Source organism: Cnephaeus nilssonii (assembly GCF_951640355.1).
Source record: "Cnephaeus nilssonii genome assembly, chromosome: 10".
Classification (NCBI taxonomy): Eukaryota; Metazoa; Chordata; class Mammalia; order Chiroptera; family Vespertilionidae; genus Cnephaeus; species Cnephaeus nilssonii.
The window spans coordinates 78250000-78272183 of NC_137081.1; the positions used below are offsets into that span (position 1 = coordinate 78250000).

Consider the following 22184-nt stretch of genomic DNA (forward strand, 5'->3'; position numbering starts at 1 on the left):
CGCTTGGGTTGCCAGGGCGCGTAGCCGGCTTGCAAACCACCACAGGCCCCTCGCTCAGGCCACCCCATGCCCCAAGGGAACCCCACCCTGATCCGGGACACCCTTCAGGGCAAACCAGCTGGCCCCCACCCATGCACCAGGCCTCTATCCTATCTAATAAAAGAATAATATGCAGATTGACCATCACTCCAACATACAATATGTCTGCCCCCATGTGGTCAAAGTTGGCTGCCCCCATGTGGACACAAGATGGCCACTACAAGATGGCCAGCAGGGGAGGGCAGTTGAGAGGCACCCGGCCTGCAGGAGGGGGCAGTTGAGAGGGACTAGGCTTGCAAGGGAGGGCAGTTGGAGGTGATCAACCCTGCAGGAGAGGGCAGTTAGGGGTGACCAGGCCGGCAGAGGAGGGAAGTTGGGGGCAAACAGGCTGGCAGCAGCGTGGTTAGGGGGTGATCAGGCTGGCAGGCAGAAGCGGTTAGGGGCAATCAGGAAGGCAGGCAGGCAAGCAGTTGGGAGCCAGCAGTCCTGGATTGTGAGAGGGATGTCCGACTGCCCGTTTAGGCTTGATCCCACCAGGATCGGGCCTAAACGGGCAGTCGGACATCCCTCCAGGAGTCCCAGATTGGAGAGGGTACAGGCTGGGCTGAGGGACAACCCCCCTCCGTGCACGAATTTCGTGCACCGGGCTTCTAGTTTATAGATAAAAATAACTAAGAATTAAACACTACTATAGAGCTTATTATGTGCCAGCCACCATTCTACATGCCTTAAAAAAAATAACTCATTTAATTCCTGCAACAACCTTAGAAGCAGATAGGATACTGATTCACAAAGGCCGTTATGCCTTTAACAAGCAGCCCCTGAGTCCTGGTGAGTTATAACAACAATGGTATATTCCTTCCTGGTCTGCTGCTCTGCTCCAAGAAGAGGAAGTGGCAAACCTTGTCCTCACTTTTCAAGTTTCTACCTAGAAGTTACACATTTCATTAGCCAAAGCAAGTTCTATGCCAAGCCAGGAATCAGTGGAGTGGGGAAGTAACCCCAACCCCCCCCCCACACACACACACACACAGAGGGGCAGTGCATATCTGTAAACAATTACACACTGTAACAGAGAGTAAGGACCTTCCCTAGGCTGGTGAGGTGGTAACTGCAAGAGCTAGGATTTGAACCCATATAGTCTGGCTCCCGAGTCTATTTTGTTAACCATCACTCTATTCTGTCTTTTCAGCTATGTGACTCCCAAGGGGAATTTAAGTGGGTTTTGAGAGCTTCTTAATAAATTCATATCGAACTTTTAGCGCCCATATTTCTGAACAACTGCATGCTATGTAAAAATTACAACTCCAGCTAGAATCACATGGATAAGATACTACTAGCATTAAGGGTAAGAATTGGGACTTTGGAGCTTATTAGCTCCTTAGTCCTTTTTTTTTTTTTTTTTTTTTTAGCTTATTAGCTCCAAGACCTTGTGGGAGAAAAAAAATCTCTCCGTGCCTTATTTTAATTATCTGTAAAATGGGGATAATAATAATAGTGCCTACCTCATGATTTGGATTCTGTAAAGTACTTGGCATATAATCACTATATGAATATTTAGTTTTGTTATTAATATATTCTCCTCTATCTTAAAAGTAACTAAAATTTGTTCAAAGGCTACTGCTCCCCACTTCCACCATCACCAGCCAGCAGGGATGGCGGCTGTCTGCCATCTTTCAGAAAGTGGCTTTTTTATTGTCTCTGAACCACTCACTGCTTGCCTTTCCCTTCTCTTGTCTAAGATACCAAAGCTTCCTTTGTTTTTTTGTTTGTTTTTTCCTCTCTCACTGTGTCAATAAAACAGCTGATAATTATAAATGCTTAGGTTTATTTACATATAAACAGAAAGTTTACAGTGACCTATTTTGACAGAATTAATTTTTCCTCCAGGTTGTTGAGCTGTTATTAGTCTTAAAAACAGCTGCTGTGGTTTGCATACCGTTTGCTTTCCTGTTTTCTAAAACAGTTTTACCTCTGTTGAGACTATTCTAAATGGTCATAACCTGAGAATATTTTTCCTTCCTATGAGGGTCTTACCTGGTGTAACAAATGATTTCACAGGTTAGTTTTTATTCATGTCTCATCTCATAGACATTAGGCTCTGCTTTCTTATCATTGCCTTTTCTTTTCCCACTAAAATTCTATATCATTGACTTCTTTTGTTGCTTTTTAGTTGTTGGTCAGCTCAGAAACGAATTGAATATTATATATATTTTGCCACAGTTAGATTGTTTACAACGAATATAGGGAAGTATGAGTTTCTTTTATTCTCTAGATTTTATGAATTGGCATTCCTTTACAAATGCTCGTGTCTTTTGAAACCTTTTTGTTGGTGTTTTGAGCAGTCTTGCTGGTAAATGGTTTGACTGACAGGGAGTGGAGGGGGAATATAGTTCCTGATTTGTTTGTGTCTCCTGAGAGTGGACTCTGGTACAATATCATACATATTGTGTGAGCATGTACACAAAGTTTCACAGTTGATATGATTTCTAGGAGTATGTCCAATATAAATTAAGTCACGCTGACAGTGGAAACAATAAGACAATATACAGAAAGCAATATATTGACTGCAGGCTAGTTATGTATTCTAGAAGGAAGAAATGAGGAATGTGCTCAATATAAAATTTTAAGTCACAATGATCGTGGAGGGGTCAAGAAAATATGAAGAAAGCAAGATATTGGCTCAATTCTAGCCAAGTGTTTTGACAAGAAATCTCAAATGGAGTTAGTCCAATAAAGATAAATGCAAAAATTATTGGGTTAAAAAAAATAAGATCTGGTTGTATATCAGGCCCAAGTAAAGATTAATTGGAAAATAAACAGAAAGTATTTTCCAAAGAAAGGGCAAGATATATGAAATGCAAATGCTCAACCCACATGGTAGACTCTAACAACTGTTTACTTCTCTGAGGATAGCCCCTAGCCCACAGCAAGGAGGAGATCATCTGAGTCTGTGCTACCTGACCCTGACCCCCAGGCCAAATCTGAGCAATCCAGAGTATGTGCTCTAGCTAAGCTCTGCCAATCAGAATCTTATGCCATGGGATTGAAACTGTGAAACTGATGGGGAATGAACACCAGGAGGCCCCAGACCTGAGCCAGAGAGGGTATCATGAGAACACCTAGTGAAAAGATTTCTAAATTCTTGCTACAGTAGCCTGGAAGGTGCCTTGGTTCCTGTCCTTCCTAAAACCTAGTAGTTCCATTGCTTCTGAAATATCAAAAAAAGTTTAATAAAATTCCCCACCTTTCTTATTTTACCTAGAGTTTGTTTCTGTTACTTGTAACCCGGAGAAACTAAATGCCTACAATTCATATGGAAAGATTAGAAAAGTCACAAAGCTCAACAGTGAAAATAATTCTGAAAGAAAAATAGGCGAGCTTGGTTCTGATAGGTAATGGACTCATCAGAGTGAATTGACACATGATCAAAGCATCAAAAATTACTCTTACCAAATGCTATAGGGAAAGTTATTAAGATGAATGGTTTATAAAAAGCAGAACATTTAGCCATTTAGCCCTGGCCAGTGTTTCTCAGTGGTCAGAGCATTGGCCGGCCCAGCACCATAGAGTCTGGGGTTTGATTCCCAGTCAAGGGCCTATACCTGGGTTGCAGGTTCAGTCCCAGGCCTCAGTTGGGGTATGTGCAAAAGGCAACCAATTGATCTCTCTCTCTCTCTCTCTCTCTCTCTCTCTCTCTCTCTCTCTTTCTCTCTCCACCCCCCCCCCATTCTCCTTCTTCTCTCTCTCCCCCTCTGTACCTTCCACTCTCTCCCCCTCTGTACCTTACACTCTCTCCAAAAATCAATGGGAAAAATATCTTTGGGCGAGGATTAACAACAACAACAAAATCAGAAAATGTATAGTGCTTATAAGGCTTGATAATAGTTCACTTGGGTAGAGACCCGAGTTAAAGAGGGCCTGATGATGGGTCCTGTCTGTAGACAGACGAGTTCTGGGACCACAGTCACCTAACTCCTTCTCATGTGCAAGTGACCATGCATGTCCCTGTGAGGAGGGTGGCGGCCACAGGAAGTGCATTTGAAATGAATATTCTTGTACTAGAGCATCAAGGCGGCGCCGTATCTTACACTTAACATCACAGTAGACTTCGTAAGAAGAATACAAAGATGAATATGAATGTATTAACAATGTCTTTTTCTCGCTAAGATAATGGTACCTGTGGAGGTTAGATAGGAGTGTGCCATTGAATCATTCAGATAGTCTTCTTGACTCTCTTGAGAAATGGCATGCAAAAGATGTGAGTTCCTTAGATTAAAAAAAAAAAGCATGGCAATAGTTTATAGTTCTATAGGCATAAATTCCAGTGTTTGGCTTCTGACTTTTTATGGTTCTTACCTTGTGTGAAATGTGACTGCAATTTCTTCTATAAAGGCTTCCTTGAGAAGTAAACAACTCCGGCTGAAAATATATTACACTCTGCTTAGGGAACCCATTATATTTTCCCTTTGTGTGTATATTTTTATATAGAGATGGATTATATTCAAACATATATAGCTGATAGACTTTATTTTAAAATATTAATATATCTGAATGTATTTGCTAAGGTTGCATTAACAAAGTACCACAAACTGGGTGGCTTCAGCAGTGATGCACTGCCTCCCAGCTCTGGAGGCTGGAGGCCTAAGATCAGGGTGTTGGCAGGTTGCTTCCCGCTGAGGGCGGTGAGGGTGTGTCTGTTCCATGCCTCTGTCCCAGCTGCTGGTGCTTCGCTGCCAGTCTTCAGTGCCCTTGGCTTATAGAAGAAGCATCACCTTCACCTCTGCCTTCCTCTTCACATGGTGTCTCCCTTTGTGTATCTATCCTCATTGCCCCCTTTTTCTAAGGTCCCCAGTCCTAATGGATGACCCCATTTTAACTCATAATCTCTGTAAAGATCCTAAATCTAAATAAGATCAACATTCTGAGATTCTGGGGTTAGGACTTGAACATGAATATCAGCGGCACACAGTCCCACCCCTTACACTGAGCATAGACACGTTATTTGTTTTCTGAGATAGAGTGCTCTGTGACTAGAGGGGTTAGCCTTAGTCGTCATTTTATTTTCCAGAGAACCTGTCAAAGTGCCTCCAACATTGTGGCAGTATATCTGCGGAATGAATTCATAGCGTTGCCAATCTATCCGAAAAGCCACCAGTTTACTGAGCAGAATTTACCTGGTGTGTGTGTGGCTGATTCCACAAATGAAGGAAGGAGCTTTTATAGCATCGACTGTGCTTCCTTGATTACCTCTCCGACTTCTTCCTTTAGGAACTCACAAGCTTATTTTCCTGAGCCGAGACAGATGGCTTAAATCAACTCACAGAAACTGTCTTGGGGCCTTCATGAAAATAGAGGCAGAATGAGATTTCAGGGTCATTGATAACTGAAAGCCATGGAAACTAAATTAATTGTCACATAAGGGCTATTGTCACCAACACCCACAGGTATGTAACCCTCCTCAGAAGATGGTTACCATGTGTTTTCTTAAGAAGCCCCTTTCATGTGAATTACATATAGTCCATTACTTTTGAATGTTGTCAGAATTGATGGAAGAAAATAATATATTGTTCATAAAATTATGTTGTTTTCCAAATTTTTCTTAATTGCCAGAAATAAGATAGAACTATATGAGTCTTTTTAGAGAAATTTTAATGTAAAGGGCATAAGTATGGGGGCAGTGCATGTAAAAACATTTCTTAGAAAACATGGGAACATAAAGAGCCATTCAGCAATCTGTGTGTTTTTTTCAGAAGTGAAAATTAAGTTTAAGAAATTAAGTGGTTCTTCAATGATTCATCAGAAGTGTATCTCAAGGGAATCTTTTTTGAAGTCTTTGAGCTGACTTTACACTCAGGAAAAAGTTATTGCAAGAGTTAAGAATAGAAATTTATATACTAAAGTCTGAGGAGTTTTTTGCTCTGATATGTACTTCAGAAACATACTAGGTACGAGAGTTTATGGATTTCATTGTGCCCCAGACAAAGAGAGAAGAAGGAGAAAATGGGTTGCTTTTATTCTATATGGTGTTAAGTAAATCAGTAGAGCCTGCATTTATCAGAAACGTTGTGATGAAAGCATGTAGTGAAATCTAAGTTCCAAGCAGAAATAAAAAAGGAAGAAACCAAGAATGACAAGTTCATTTCTTCACTGGTTCATTTATTTACTAACATGTACATCTGAAATGTTCAGAATGCTACATGCGTGACAGTAGGAGTAGGGATTGCAGGTAGCTTGTGTGGTTTTATTGGCTCATTTGTTAAGCTCTGGGCCATGGGGCAGACCTCTGATGCTGAGTATATGTGAAGGCAGCCTGTGATCTTGCCTCAAGTCAATGAGAATGTCTTTGCTCTGAAGCATGATCTTTCATTCATTGAGGATGTGTTTGTGCCCTGGACACACAGAGACTATAAAGTCCCAGCCCTCTAGGTCTGATAGCTCAGTAGTGGAGAGAAATAGGCAATCACGATATAGAGGATGGCACAAGTGATTGTACTGATGAATAAATAAATCACTAAATGAAAATATGGGTGCAAGTGAGACTCCAATTTTGAGACTGAAAGAATGTGTTCAGTATAGAACAATTTTGAGCATATTTACATGGCATAAAATTTAGAGAACTTGTAGAAAATACTCTAGAAATGTAGAAAATTAGAAACAATATTAGAAAGCTGCAGAAAGCTCAATAAGCACAAACATGTGGATAAAAGACCTTCAGAAAAGCAGGCAACTAAAATGAGGGTATGCATTGGTTTTTACTGATGACCTCTGTATTCCAACATCAAATTCTTTTAAAAAAAAAATCTCCAGTCTTTTTGTGCGTGTGAGCGAGGAGAGAGCTTGTTAATCAACACAGCACAACGTTATGCAACTCCCCCTCTCTCCAAAACTCAGTGGGGAGTGCGTGGTGGTCCTTTTGAGTCCTGTTACCTCCTAGTTATTGCCACACAAAGTCATGTAAAGGTCACCGATTTCAACTTACTGACTTGTATGCATTGTGGATGTGAAGAGATTCCCTCAAGTATGTAATAAAATGGCAGTTTAGGGTGTCTGAAAGTTTGGGGGCCAACACTGACATTATGTATTAGAAAAAGTGTGTGTGAAGAAGTTTCTTTCATCTGGGTTGTAGCTCTAAAAGTTTTGCTAAAATACCCTCTCGTCCTGAATATCTGAGTGGGTGAGTAATTAAATAATCTGCTTTGGGAAGGCTAATTAGTTTAACCATTACTCAAGGCCTGCTGCCACCGGACTCCCCATCTGCCCCCTTCACAGGCACACCTGGCACTGGGCATTGTCCTGCCTCTGTGGTGGGCGCCTCCCCAGGCCGCCTCTGTGCGCAAAGAATGGTGCTCAGCCTCCGGGGGAGCAGACCTGCTCTCCTCACATGCACACCAGGTCTCCACACGCTTATTCTTGGGCCCGCTCAGAAATGGGGAAGGCTAATGATTTATTGAAACTTTCCCCCAAGATTTTAGAGTGTGACTCTCTGCCCCAAAGAATAAATGAGAGTAATCATCTATCTAATTTCCTCGTGGGTGTTTGGTGAGATCTTTGTAGGGAAGAAATATGGAGGGGTGTTAATTGAAACAAAGCCCCTGCTGGATCAGAGGTTTATAGTGGGAGTCTCATTAGTGTTTTTCTCCTGCTCTGTCAGAAATGCAGGCTCTGGTACTGGGAATTCACTGTGAACCGTTATATCAGTGGTTTTCCTATTGATTGGCATTCAAGTGGTCAAGAATGTGTTTTATCCTCGGAGACATAGTCATTTCTTGCATTATTTGTGATTTCTTTCCTAAGAGTAGAGGCAATGGTAACAGGTGATGGTATATGCAGAGGCACAAGTTCTAACAAATGAGATTTTAACTAAATATATACTTACTAGTAGCTTAAAATTTAAAACATCGTGTGATATTGTGCGCAGTAGGCCACCCGCCACTTCCATGGGAGCCGGCGGGAACCGCAGCGTGCCGCTGGGAGCCGCACTGCTTCCACGGGAGCCGCACTGCTTCCACGGGAGGCGGAAACAAGCCGCTGGCGCCCACGGGAACTGGAGGGAGCCACGCCGCTTCCGTGGGAGCCGGGAGGGACCCACGCTGCTTCCGTGGGAGGCGGGCCACCGTCGCCTCTCCGGGCCTGTGCTCGGCCGCGGAGGCTGCGGGCCGGACAACATCCGTGTCTGTGTCTGCTCCGGCTCCGGGGGGCCGGCCCAAGCCAGGTGCCTGTTCTGTCTCCATCTCCACTCCGGGCCTCACCTGCACACGCAACCTCCTCCTGTCTGGTCGTGACCTGTTACGGCATCCCAGCCTAATTTGCATATTCTCTCTCTCTCTCTCTCTCTCTCTCTCTCTCTCTCTCTCTCTATATATATATATATATATACACACACACACACACACACACACACACACACACGCATATATATATATACACACATATATATATTACTGTTTTACAAATTGGAAAAAAATGTATCGTTGTATCTAAACTTAAGAGCCCTGGCATGATAGACAGGTTTTCCAGCCTACCTGAGCCTCAGTTTCCCCACAGAAGGTAGGGGAAACTGCACTCAACAGTGATTACACTCTGAACCAGGAGATCTGTGAAATTGTCAGAGATCTACAGGTCAAAACTATTTTTATAAGAATACTAAGATATTACTTGCTTTTTTGGCTCTCATTCTCTCCTGGGCATACAAGGTTGGCCAGAGGCTACTCAACATGGGACATTGCAATGTACTAAATACAGAAGCAGATATGAGAATCCAGATGTTGTTTTTGTTAGCCAGACATTGCAGGCATTTGCAAAAGTATAAAACTGCCACTTTTTTTGTGTGTGCTAATTTTACTTTTGAAATCTATCTTACACATATTTCATAATTACATATAGTTTATATTAAACTGTAATGGGATTATTTTTACTTCACATATAATAAGGTATATTTTAAACTCTCCATTTTAATGCCAAATATAGTAAACATCAGTGGATATCACCCACATAAACAAAAGTGTGTTGGAGTCCTCAATGATTTTTTTAGAGTGTAAAGAGCTTCTGAATGCAAAAAGTTACAGAATCATTTGTGTCTGAGTGTCGTGGAGTTGATTACAATATGTATCCTCCTCATAGGATCGTTTGAGGTTTAAATATTTCCTGTAAAGTATTTAGAACAGTGCTTGACATAGTAACTCTTCAATAAATAGTAACCATTGCTATATTTTCAAGCTGTGACATGATGCCTTGCAATGGCCAAGGCTGAAGGAGTCTGTAGGGTATCTCCAAAGGAAGGGGCCTGAATAAAATCATGAGCCAAAGGTGCAGGAGCTACAGTGGGACTGAAGCCCATCCTGTCACACTCAAAAGACTGAGAGAACACAAGCAAAACATACAACAGATATATTTTTAAATGAAGGTATTTATTTATTTATTTATTTTATTGATTAAGGTATTACATATCCCCCCGATTACCCCCCTCCCCTCCGCTCGTGCCCTCACCCCCCTAGTGTCTGTGTCCATTGGTTATGCTCATGTGCATGCATGTAAGTCCTTTGCAACAGATATTTTTTACAATTAAAATATTTGTGGAGATAGCCCTATTTCCTGTATGACCTTTTGCTAAAAAGCATGACATCCTATATAATAATAGACAAATATGCAAATTGACCATACCTCCGACACACACAAGTCACGCCCACAAGCCACGCCCACCATCCAATCAGAGCGAGTATGCAAATTAACCCAAACCAAGATGACTACAGCCACAGAGAGCAAGGTTTCCTAGGTAACAGAGGAAGCCAAGCTTTCTGCCAGCCGTTGCAGGCCTAAGCCTCCACTCAAGCTACAAAGTTTCAATTATAGAAGGTAAACAAATTCAAACAAATGGCGGCAGAATGGAGCTTGAGAGAGCAGGCTAGGGTTGCTGGCGGCAACAGGGGAAGCAAAGCTTTCCACACACCCTGGCTGGGCCCACCCGCTTAAGGCAACAAAGTTTCAATTATAACCCCAACACAAATGGCTACCAGCCTCGGAGGGAGCCCCAGGCTTGGCTCCACTCCAGGCTACAAAGTTTCAATTGTAGAAGGAAAATAAATTCCAGATACCAGGGCCTCCGCTTGGGTTGCCAGGGGGCGTGGCCCGCCTGCAAACCACCACAGGCCCCTCACTCAGGCCGCCCCACGCCCCAAGTGAACACCACCCTGATCAGGGACACCCTTCAGGGCAAACCAGCTGGTCCCCACCCCTGTACCAGGCCTCTATCCTATCTAATAAAAGAGTACTATGCAGATTGATCATCACTGCAACACACAATATAGCTGCCCCCATGTGGTCAAAGATCCTGCCCCCATGTGGACACAAGATGGCCACCACAAGATGGCCAGCAGGAGAGGGCAGTTGGGAGGCACCCGGCCTGCAAGGGAGGGCAGTTGAGAAGGACCAGGCCTTCAAGGGAGGGCAGTTGGAGGTGATCAACCCTGCAGGAGAGGGCAGTTAGGGGTAACCAGGCCGGCAGAGGAGAGAAGTTGGGGGCAAACAGGCTGGCAGCAGAGTGGTTAGGGGGTGATCAGGCTGGCAGGCAGAAGTGGTTAGGGGCAATCAGGAAGGCAGGCAGGCAAGCAGTTGGGAGCCAGCAGTCCTGGATTGTGAGAGGGATGTCCGACTGCCCGTTTAGGCCCGATCCCTAAATGGGCAGTCGAACATCCCTTGAGGGGTCCCAGATTGGAGAGGGTACAAGCTGGGCTGAGGGACAACCCCCCTCCGTGCACGAATTTCGTGCACCAGGCCTCTAGTTTTAAAAATAACTTTCTTAGAAACAGCAGAATGCACCTTCCCATTGAAAAAAGGTTAAGTTTTATTTTTGTGATGAAATTATTACATGATATTTATTTTTGTACGCAGCTTTCAGTGCGGCTTTGCACTGTGTTGTTGCGCTGGCTGCATCTTGGCATGTGGCTTGCTTGGGTGTGCTCTCTGTCTACGAGACCCTGAGCTCTTAGAGTTTGAAAACATTTTATTCATCTCTATATCCCACTGCCTAGAACCGGGCCAGACCTAGAGTAAGTTCACACTAAGTATTTGCTGAGTGAATTAAAGTTTTCATCATCATTGGATGTTATAGTCACAGTTAGCAGAATATTATAAATAATTAAAATAGAGTTTTAAATACTTTAGAATATAGGAGTTTAACCTAGCAACCAGAACTAACAGAAGTCACAATTTGGGATGTTATTATAGGATTCTTTAATACCACATGTCTTTATTACAATAAAGGACTCTGACTGGGTTTATACGAGGCCCAGGGCATTTAAAAAAATATATATATATATGAGCATGCTATACTTTATTTTTTAGAAAAGTGAAGTAGAAATCGCACAGATGAGCTGGCTGTGTCATCAGGTCTCACGGAGTATTTGTTATAACGGCCACTTGCTTGATGTGCCGTTAGAGCCGCACCTTTCCAATACCATTGGTGTGGAGTAGTTTGGGCAGTGGGGCTGAGGAAGCGTAGGGGTAATTCTCCACGCTCACCGGGTGCTGGTGCTGCTCTTGCTCCAGGGCATCCTCAGGGGGACCATCTGCCTGGTGGGGAGCAGGGCCGCGCAGTGGCTCTATTCTCCCCCATTCAGGGCGCATGCTGGCTTCCTTGGTGGCAACAGAACACTGGTTTGTCTCCAGGCGGCCTGCCTTCCACACTCATGCAACAGATGGTTCCGCATGCCCTTCCGTGGAGGTCTCCACACATCCCACACCCAATGTATCCCCCCTTCGCAGGCTGCTTCCTCTTGGGGAACGTTTTTCTAAACGTGCAGACGTTTTGGGTCTTTTCTGGGTTTTACAAATGCCAACGTCCCCTTGGCATCACTGAGGACAGCCTTACCATAGGCTTAACTTGCAGAAGCATCAGCGATATCCTGAAGATCCAGGGTTCTCATCAATCATTTTGTTGTTATTTATTATCATCTTTAGTTGAGAGTGTCTGGGTCTTTATATTGTAGGACTTTAGAAACTTGGGACTAATTCGCCATTTGGGCATAAAATTAAATAAGAAAAAAATAGCTCTGTTTCATTTTTCTTGGAGAGAAAACTCTGATTTTAACGGACAGAGAAGTAAGTACTGTCTCTCTTGTTTCGCTGTGTGTGTATTGTTTTTATCCTTCTTTTATTCCTATTCTGCGATAAGCGTCCACAGCTCTCAGTGAAATATCCCTGGGCATTTGTTTTGCAGTCATGAAGTCAGTATCCCCTTCATAATGAGCTACTGGCTCTGCTACAAATCAAAACAAAACAGTGATGCATGGCAAAGGCACAGTTGTCAGTTTCTAGCAGATGAGCTCAGGCCTTCAAACAGGAGCAGGAGTGTGAGTGTGTTTAATTTTCCTTGGGTAGCATGCCAGTCAAGGATTCTTTATATTTCACACAAAGCTGTTTTTAAGAACCCTGAATTTGCATGAAAAAGATGCTGGTCCCAGTTGGTTTCACACATATATTGGAACCATGGGGGTTTGAAGATATAGTTTGCTAAGGAACTGGTAAACCACAGGCAAATGAGATTACTGTAAAAAAAAAAAATAGACAGATCCATTTATTTTTAATACTTTAACTTGATTATTTGAGCCCAGAAATGTTAATACCTAGAAATCCTGAGAATTGTATCAACAACTCCATCACTTCCTCAATTTTAATAGATAGTGATAACTCTTCTTTCATACCAAATAAAAATACAATTCCACTGACAAAAAGTCCTACTAACATAAAATATACACACATGGAATCTCAAGGATTTCAAAAATTGCACCTCAAAAAAAGAATTTTTTTGTTGTTGCTTAGTCTTGAAACCCTCTTTTCAAGGGAACTATTTTAGAAGCCTATCACATGAAGTAGCTCAAAATTGGGACGCCCTTGCTGTAGTGGGATTTAGTTGGCACAGCCCTTGCCCCCAACCCTGGGCTGTTACTTGGAACCCTTAGGTGGTCTTTGAAATATGCATTACATTTCCTGAATAAATGATTTAAAACAATTAAAGAGACACTTGCTTGTATTTGCTGTTTTTAGGAATTGTGCTCCTTGACCACCTAACTACTTTGCATCACATAGCCAGCCTTCGGCAATTTCCCATCTTGTAATTGAGGAGGACTAGTTTGCAGAGCTAGGATTAGGGATTGCCTTTCCTGTGATCCAGACTACTCGGAGATTCTCCGTGTTTACATCACACACTTCCACATGGCTGTTTGAAATTGGGCACATCTCTGTTCACGCAGTGGTAGGTCAGCTCGTAGCTACAGTTGATGTTTCTAGTTTCTTCACATTTTACTCTCTGTTCCTCCAAATCAAATGGCTGACATGCAGCCACTTTAGAGATGACCCTTTTATGTTGGCTTATTCACACTTTCTTTATTGAATGCCAGAAATATAATGTGTGGGCTGATCACAAAATTTTCTGATTTATTCATATTTTTCCACTTAAAAACTATGTAATGGCTAAAACCATTGCAGTTTTCTTGAATTGAATGAGATTTGACAAGCACCTGCACCGTGTGATAATTGCCAAATAGTGTTACAAAGGCAATCTCTTTTAAAGATAAAATAGCAATGTTTCTAACCTTTAAACTGCATTAGGACTCATCTTGTTGAAGGAAGTTCGTGTTAAGATTAGATTCTCGGTGTTTCTAGAAAGTCTTCTTTATGCTAAACTGCTCTTGTAAAAAGTTATCATGCCATTAGCATATATGTGTATATGTGTATATAGCACATGTATGTATATATATACATATATGTGTGTGTATAGCACATGTATGTGTATATATATGTATGTTAGAGGCCTTTTACACGAAATTCATGCACTTGTGGGGGAGAAGTCCCTCAGCCTGGCTTGTGCCCTCTCACAGTCTGGGAGCCCTCAGGGGATGTCCGACTGACAGCAGGCGGACATCCTTAGCACTGCCACAGAGGCGGGAGAGGCATCTGCCCCCTGGTGGTCAGTGTGTCATAGCAACTGGTCGTTCTGCCATTCGGCCAATTTGCATATTAGCCTTTTATTATATAGGATACAGACACACACACACACACACACACACACATATATATACACACACATGTGTGTATGTGTGTGTGTGTGTGTGTGTATAATCTTTCTCTGGAAATTCAGCCATCAGAAATGATGAATGATGATGCCAGGAAAATTTTCAGAACATTCCTCCATTTCTAGTTCTGTATCTTCTGGGCAGAGTTCTCAGAGTGTGGTCCTGGGGTCCTGGGTACTTCCGAGAGCTTTTCAAGGAACCTGCGACTTCAGAATTACTTTTGTAACCACAATAAGGTGTTATTTGCATTTCCCACTCACGTTCTTACATGGGAATTCAGTGGAATTTCCTGCAGACTCCACAGGGTGCCATCACAGTAGGTTGAATGCAGAAGCAGGTTTGAGAATCCCACTGTCTTCTTTTAGGCCAGTCTTCAAGAATATTTGCAAAATTTTAAAGCAGTTCCATTCTTTTCATTACATTTATTTTTGTTTTGGAATATAGGCTTATTTTTTCATTAAAATGTTTTACTTGTGTGAATATAAGTTTATTATTTTTATTTTTAATGAATTATTAAATATTTTTAAAACTATCTGTTTTCATCTACATGTGGCAAATGTCAATAGATACAAACCACATAAACTTAAGCTCTTTGGGACCTCAGTAATTTTTCAGGGTGTATAGGGTGTCCTGCCTCAAATATTTGACTATTACTATTCTATTAGCCCCCTATTCAACATTCTTACACAGAAATTCACATTGTTGAAGCTTACTATTTACCTGATCACCTGTGGAGTCTGTACTTTTCATAATTTTAAATGTATGTAAACAAGCTTTTGGGGCCACCAGAACTAGAACGTACCCTGTGGGTATCCTTGTGTATGTAAGTGTATGTGTTGTATACCATATACCATGCATATTGTACATCATGTAAATGCAAAATGGTAGCATTATTATACTAGGCAATTGGTACTTGATTGGGTGACTGATTCCTCATTCAGAAAATCACAAACGTTTATTTTGTTCCTACACAATGGCCCTTAGTAGGTGTTGCAGAGATGAACGAAATATGATCTCAGCATCCAGGAAAGCAGCTATGAGGTATTAACTACACCACAACTGACCATGCACAAAAGTACATTAATGAGCTTTTTTTGTTTTTTAGCTGCTACTATTGTGGTTGAGGAGGAGTTTATTGGCTTATTAGGAGGCAAGCATATCACTGAATAAACAATTGAGGAGAAAATAGTTTAGACTAGAGTTAAATGGGTCTGTACTCACTATACAGAGGAATCCAGGGCAGATGAGGTCAGGTGTTGTTATACTAACCTTAGTGTCATCCTGGCATCATAGGAGCTTCTGGGCTCCAGTAATGTGCTAGTGGTTTACTTAGGTGGTGGCAACTAGGGCAAGTTCACGTCATGGTTATTCATCAAGATGTGCGCTTGTGATTTCTTAATCTTTATATGTAATATTTTAATGAAAAACGTACAAAAGCTAAAAATCTTAAATTTAACATATCACTGTACAATGTTAACTGCTTACAGTATGTACTTTAAAATATTTATGTGAAGGCTCCTCGATGCTTATTGTTAGTCCTTATTTTTCTTCCATCTACAAAGCTTTTCGGTGGGTCCTTTGTTCAGGACCATGGCAGTGAATCAGTTGGTGCTGAGTTTTCAGTTTGTAAATAATCTGATGAAGTCGCTCTCTCTTCCTCTCTCATGGCCATCCCCATCCTCACCCCCATCCTCAACCCACCCTCATCCCCATCCCACCCCCACCCCCATCCCATCCCCATCCTCACCCCCATCCTCAACCCACCCTCATCCCCATCCCCATCTCTCATCCCCATCTCTCATCCCCATCTCTCATCTCCATCTCTAGCTCTAGCTCTGTCTCTCTCTATGTATTATAATGTTTTTAGTAAAAATAAAATCTCCATCTCTCCTCTCTCTCTCTCTCTCTCTCTCTCTCTCTCTCTCTCTCTCTCTCTCTCTGTATTATAAAGATTTTAGTAAAAATAAAAGGAAGTAATCCAACCAGTTTAAAAATACACATTTTTGAAAAGTTTTTAATCAAAGTAATAAATGTACATAATATTTACAAGTTGTACACCACCCCTCTCTCCCTACCTCCAGATCTTTGCCCTGCAAACCACTTTCCATGTTTTAGCTCTATCTTCTGTATTTTTCATCCTTATATCTACAAAATATATATCTGTGTTTTATTTCTAGATTTTATCACTTTTTGGCATTTTAAATTGCCTTTCTAGTATGAAGATAAGGATTTAGTGCTCACACTTCCCCTTCTTCCAAATGTTTTCATTGTTATAACTTAACTAGTTAAATTAATTAATTATAACAATAAAATTTGAGTAAGTAGTATTCACAGCTGATTCTGATAAAATTCTAGTATTGCGTTTCTGGAATAACTTCACTCTTTCCAAGGGTTATTAGTTGCCATCGGCTTAGATTTTCATATTCTAATCCCAGGTCCTTAAAAGACTTTTTCCACTAAAAGTCTAAAAGTTCTCTCAGTATTTACAAACACACATAGGTTAATTTATTTTTTAACAGCTTTGTTTTTTCTGGGAGTCATCCACTGGAGACTGTTTGTTCTCTAGATTCCTATGTAGCTGTTTGTCCAGCATTATAGCTGGATTACTACGGAGCTGTTTGTTACCTACTACTCATGGCTTCCTCTTTATTTTTTTGGGTGGAGGTATACTTCCCAGTGAGAAAGAATTTATAGATTAGCTTGATACAAAATTTGACACAATATTAAGCCTTCTAACCCATGAATGCGGGGTGTGTGTGTGTGTGTGTGTGTGTGTGTATTCCTTTAATTGTTCTAAGCAGTGTTTTCTAGTTTTCAGTGTAGCTGTGTAACAAAAGTTAAATTTATTTCTTAAGTATTTTGTTTGTGATACCATTATAAATAAACTTTAAAATTTTAATTTTTAAATTAGTTGATGTTAGTATATAAAAACACAACTGATTTCTGTATATTGGCTTGTATTATGTGACTTTGCTAAATTCACTTATTAGTTGGATAGTTGTTTTGTAAGTTCTGTAGGATTTATATATAATTATGTCATCTGTGAATAGAGGTGGCTTTACCTCTTTCTTTTTTATATTTGTGTCTTTTATTTCTTCCTCTTGCCATATCGACCTGGGAAAGAGTTTTGCCTGTCTTTGAATTTTACATGCATGAACCATAAAGTCTATACTGTTTTCCATTTACTTCTTTCACTCAACAGTAGTTTGTGGTATTGCGTATATCATGATTAAGTATAAATTATTCCTTCTGCGTACTTTATGGTGTTCCAGTGTATGACTATGTCCAAGTTCCATTGTTGAAGGGATGTGCATTTTCCGTTTAAGACGGCTACAACTGTGCTTCTATGAATATTCTAGCACATGTCTGCTATGTGCATTTCTGTTGGGTTTAAACATCAGAGTAGAATTTCTGGGTCATAGTATAGAGGATATATTACTTTCCTTTTTTTTTTTTTACCCTTACGAGTATTTACTGTGTGTTTAATTTTCACATTAAACAAGAAATCAGCCCTAGCTGGTTTTCTCAGTGGATAGAGCGTCGGCCTATGGACCAAAGGGTCCTGGGTTCAATTCCAGTCAAGGTAAGTACCTCAGTTGCAGGCTCCTCCCCAGCCTGGGCCCTGGTCAGGGCGCGTGCAGGAGGCAACCAATTGATGTGTTTCTCTCACATCAAAATTTCTCTCTGTCTTTCCCTCCCTCTTCCACTCTCTCTAAAAATCAATGGAAAAATATCCTCGGGTGAGGATTAAAACAAAAACAAAACAAACAGACAAACAAAACGAGAAGTCAGTCATATTTTCCTTTTAATTCCTTGCTCTATGCATTAGGACTTGGGTCAGAGAACACAAGTAGTCTCTCTGCTTTCCTTATCAAAGGAAGAGGTGATGACTCCATCTTCTTAGGGCTTCTTCCTGTCTGCTGTGCTGCCCCCTCTCATGGGACTCCTGCCCTGGGCTTCCAAAATTGTCTCCCTCAACAGTCTCCTGGGACTTGTTTTCCTCTTCTAATCTATGTTGATTCAAACAGAACTATTCCTACTAAAAAGCTATTAAACTTCAATCAAACTAGAGCATATGCCTTCTCTTTTTTTTTTTGAACTTCAATATTTTTTTAATTTTCAATTGTAGTTGATATACAACATTATATTAGTTTCAGGTGTACAACCCAGTGATTAGACATTATATAACTTACAAAGGTATCACCACAATAAATCTGTACATATCTGACACATACCTATTACAATATTATCGACTATATTCCCTATGCTGTACTTTACAACCCCATGAGTACTCTATAACTTCTAATTTATACTTCTAATCCTTTTACCTTTTTCACCCAACTCCCCTCGAATCTTAAAGAAGACCCATTTCATGTGATACTGGTTTGATGCCAATGGACTCCTGTAGCTTTTTCTTGTCTAGGAAACTCTTTTTTTATTTTTATTTCTAATACACTTTGTTTATTTACCATGTGCATTGGGTTGTTTCCAGCTTTGGACAATTGTGAATAATACAACTATGAACATTGGTGTACAAATGTCTGTTAGAGTCTCTGCCTTTTTTTTTCTTTTTAATTATTGAAAGTATTACAGATATTCCCTTTATTTCCCCATTGACCACTTCTAGCCTGCCCCCTCCCTCTACCCCAGGCCTTCACCACACTATTGTCTGTATCCATGGGGTATGCATATATGCATACAGGTTCTTTGGTTGATCTTTTCCCATCCACCCACCAACCTCCACCTTCCCTGTGAGATTGGATAGTCTGTTTCATGCTTCTATGTCTGGATCTATTTTGTTCATCAGTTTATTTTGTTCATTAGATTCCACATGTGATTGGCATCATGTGATACTTTTCTTTCTCTGACTGGCTTGTTTCGCTTAGTATAATACTCTTCAGGTTCATCCATGTTGTCTCAAAGGGTAAGATATCTTTTTTTACTGCTATATAGTATTCCATGTTATAAATGTATCACAGCTTTTTTATCCACTCATCTACTGATGGGCAATTGGGATGTTTGTAAATCTTAGCTATTGTAAATTGCACTGCTATGAACATAGGTGCATATAATCTATCTGATTGGTGGAAAGTTTTTATCTGACCTTTGATTCTAAATGATATCTTTGCTGGGTGAAGTAATCTTGGTTGCAGGTCCTTGGTTTTCATCACTTTGAATATTTCATACCAATCTCTTCTGGCCTGAAAAGTTTCTGCTGAGAAATCAGCTGACAGTCTTATAGGAGCTCCCTTGTAGGTAACTAATGGCTTTTCTCTTCCTGCTTTTAAGATCCTCTCTTTGTCTTTAATCTTTGACATTTTAATTATGATGTATCTTTGTGTGGACCTCTTTGGGTTCCTCTTGTTTTGGACTCGCTGTGCTTTCTGGACTTGTATGTATATTTCCTTCACCAGGTTGGGGAAGTTTTCTGTCATTATTTTTTCACAAAGGTTATCATTTCCTTGTTCTCTCTCTTCTCCTTCTGCCATCCCCATAATGCAAATGTTGGTATGCTTGAAGTTGTCCCAAATGCTTCTTAAACTATATTCATTATTTTGGATTCTTTTTTTTTTTCTGTTCTGATTAGTGTTTTCTGCTTCCTTATATTCCAAATCTCTGACATGACCTTCTGCTTCATCTATTCCACTATTGATATCCTGTAATGTAGCCTTCATTTCAGTTAATGTATTCTTCTTTTCTGACTTTTTTATATATTTTCTAATTCCATTTTTATGTTTCCTGTCTCTTTGTTGAAGTTCTCATTAATTTCATCTACTAGTAAGTATTTTGAACTAGTGTTTTGAACTCTACATCTAGTAGATTTTTTGTTCCCATTTTGTTTAGTTATTTTTCTAGAGTTTTGTTCTGTTTTTTCATTTGGGACATGTTTCTTTGTCTCCTCATTTTGGCAACCTCCCTGTTTTTGTTTCTATGTATTAAGCAAAGCTGCTATGTCTCCTGGGTAAGAGTGTTCTTATGTAGTAGGTGTCCTATAGGGTCCAGTGGCATAGTCTCCCCATCACTGGAGCTGGGTGTGGGGGCCTGATGCGGCGGGGGCCAAACATGGCTGGCGGGGATCTCCCTTTTCTGCATCCCGCGCGGAAAGAGAGATGAACAAACCGGTTCTAAGTGGAGGCGGCCAGGGATTGAGAAATATTAGAAATAAAGAGAGGAGAGATAGATTTGAAAGCTGGGGATGGGTGGATCTTTCTGTGCCTGGCTGAGGCCACAGAACAGATCCAGACTGCAAAGCTGAGGCTTTATTTATAATCAGGGACAAACAGGGCAATTAACAATGTTCTTGTAAGTTTCACTTGTTTTGGCAGCACTTGCTGCCCCTCCCACAGCCCACTAGCTACCCAGGAAAGATCTAGGGATTAGTTACAGGATCAGGCTTAATTATGCTGGGAGGGGTCTGCCCTCCAAAAGAAAGTGTTTGTGATCCTGCCACAGGTCAGTCTGAGGCTTAACTCTATAACCGCTTCCTATAGCTGGGCACTCAAAGTAATCTGTATACACCCTCTGTTATAGTTAAGCTTTGACTGCCATTGGCTCATCAATGGGAGGGATTTACCCCCAGACAATCGGCTGTAAAAACTGGCTGAAACCACTGTCAAGGATCAGCTGTGCCAGGCTCATTCCAAGGAACAGAACTTACCTCATTGGGGCTTTGGTTCCTCCTCTGTTTGCCCCTTAAGTGTGTCACTTGTGGAGGTGGCTCCAGGGCCTCCCAGGAGGTGCAGGCTGTGGTCATCCATTACCTGTGTCCTACCTGGTACCACCTGGCCTGAGCTCTAAAGTGATCTGCAGATGGCTGCAACTTGTGCTGGTCTTGGAGGTGTCTAGGAGAGGCCAAGCTAAGAACCAAAGCTGGCTGCTGCTAGTCCCAGGCCTAGGGTCACTTAGCAAGAGGTACAAAGAATCTTGAGGCCAAATGCTGCTTCTTTGAGAAATTTTAGGAAAGTCTGAAACATGAGCCAAGACAGGCCATTGGCATGAAAAAGCCACTGGTAACAGCTTGGGTGGACCTGTAAGGTGGGTGACGCAGGGTCTTGGGTAATCACCAGTGGTAGCCTGGTTGATGGAGACTCAGAAATGGTGCCCACCCACTCTGTTGCGGGAGGGCTCAGCAAAGGAACAATAGCCTCTGCCAGCACTTATGTCTGGAAGAAAGCTGCCATTACCCAGCTCTCATCCTGATGCCAGGTAATTCAGTTCCTCCCTGCTGTTCCTAATGCCTTTCAAGCTGCTGCCTCAGTGCTTCAGAGTGAGTGAATACAAATAAGTCATTAAATGGGCTCTTTAAGAGGAACTCGCTGGGACTCCGGCAGCCTCTGTCTCACTCAGCCACAATCCCCACTGGTTTTTACAGTCACAAGTTATTGGACCTTCTCTTCCTGGCTCTGGAATGCTGGGGATTGATGTGGGGCTGGGTCCCCTCGACCCTCAAGAGGGACCTCTGCAGTTGGGATATCCCTCTGGATTTTTTACACATGGGTGTGGGACCAGCTGTTCCACCTCTCTACCCCTCTTTCCAATCTCGATGTGTCTTCTTTATATCCTTAGTTGTAAGACTTCTGTTCAGCTAGATTTCAGAAGGTTCTGAATGATGGTTGTTCTGTAGTTTAGTTGTAATTTTGATGTGGTTGTGGGAGGACTTGAGGACCACATTTACCCGCACTGCCATCTTGGCCGGAACCCAGCACATGCCTTTCCGGCAGTCATAGGCATTTCAAAGGCCCAGTTAGGAGGGGAGAAACCCTCTCACTATCTGAGAATTGAGTTGCTTCCTCATTGCAGGTAGCTAATCCCGGGTAGAGGGAAAGCTGAGGGATGTAACATCATTCAAATACTAGTAATTTAACATCTTGATAGAAGTAGACACATTTAAGTGACAAGTAGGAACATTTCAGCACCCCTTTTCCAAAGGTCTCTATCCTGATTCTGCACCCCCTTCCAAAGGTTTCTACCCTTATCCTGCACCCCCTTGTGAAAACTAAAATCTGAGGATTACTGGAAGATCTCACTCACCCTTTTTTTCATTTATCAACCTTTTAAAGAATAACTGAAAAG

General features: G+C 41.5%; 1 protein-coding gene across 5 annotated transcripts in view; it reads left to right on the forward strand.

Moving 5' to 3' along the window:
* NCKAP5 (NCK associated protein 5) overlaps positions 1 to 22184 on the forward strand; it is a 965452-nt gene that overhangs the window by 427175 nt on the left and 516093 nt on the right. The gene's annotated exons all lie outside the window — the stretch shown is intronic.